General features: G+C 39.2%; 1 non-coding gene across 1 annotated transcript; it reads right to left on the reverse strand.

Moving 5' to 3' along the window:
• Nucleotides 1-555: 555 nt before the first annotated feature.
• On the reverse strand, nucleotides 556-639 carry TRNAL-CAA (transfer RNA leucine (anticodon CAA)). Its single transcript has one exon. It is a non-coding gene; the product is annotated as a tRNA-Leu (tRNA).
• Nucleotides 640-997: the final 358 nt, after the last annotated feature.

Genomic DNA, 997 nt, shown 5'->3' on the forward strand with positions numbered 1-997 from the left:
CTGAATATCCCCTCATCGGTTGTAGGTAATGCGACAAATAGAGAATGCCTGGATCGCTTAAAAATACGGGCCCACGATACAACACCCCCTCCTTCATCATCCCTTTTACCCCTTCAGAAAAGAACCTCTGATTTACGTTACAGTTCTTTAAGTGCCCCTGGTTTAACATCACCGCCAGGGTATTTACTAAACAAGAGGAGGGGTAGTCTATTAACGCCTTCGACTGACTGGTTGAACTGTAAATAAGCTGGGGTTTTTTCCCCCACTGTAAATAAGACATTTATTGCATTCCCTCTATACTATGTATCATACTAACCTAACGACTCTAGATGTATTTAGTCTATTAATGCCTTAACTGCCGTTTAAAACCTTATTTACTTTTTTACTTGTAAATACGACTTGTAATTATTTCATGCTTGAAAATGTTGTATCTTTTAAAAATAAAATAAACATTTTTTTGACTATTATACACTTGTGCTTTTTATTTTTATGTAGCCCTGTTGCGGCTAACACATGTACAGACTCTATACAAATAAAAAATATATGAAAAAATTATGTCTGGGGAGGGATTCGAACCCACGAGGACATACGTCCATTGGATCTTGAGTCAAACGCCTTAAACCACTCGGCCACCCTGACACTTGAGGGGTTTATCCTTTTAAAGCAGTATTCTGTCTGAATTTTCAAAAAATGCTATGCCCTCTTTTCTACGTCTTTTGAAAATTTCTGACATGCGCTCTGCGTTATTTCAGAATAAACATGTCCAGACATGCCCGTATGAAAAAAAAAACATGTTCGGCATGTCCCAAACGCCTATAAACAAGCCCGGACATGCCCCGCGTATATGTATACGCCCCCTCCAATCTACGTCAACAGTAAGCACCAATCACAAAAAAAGAATAAAAAAATACACATCATAATAAAAAACTGGTGCAGGGGGCGTCAACCACATTTTTTTGGCGCAAGGGGCGTCAACCTCAAAAAATAGGCGCAGGGG

Source organism: Ascaphus truei, chromosome 19, assembly GCF_040206685.1.
Source record: "Ascaphus truei isolate aAscTru1 chromosome 19, aAscTru1.hap1, whole genome shotgun sequence".
Taxonomy (NCBI): domain Eukaryota; kingdom Metazoa; phylum Chordata; class Amphibia; order Anura; family Ascaphidae; genus Ascaphus; species Ascaphus truei.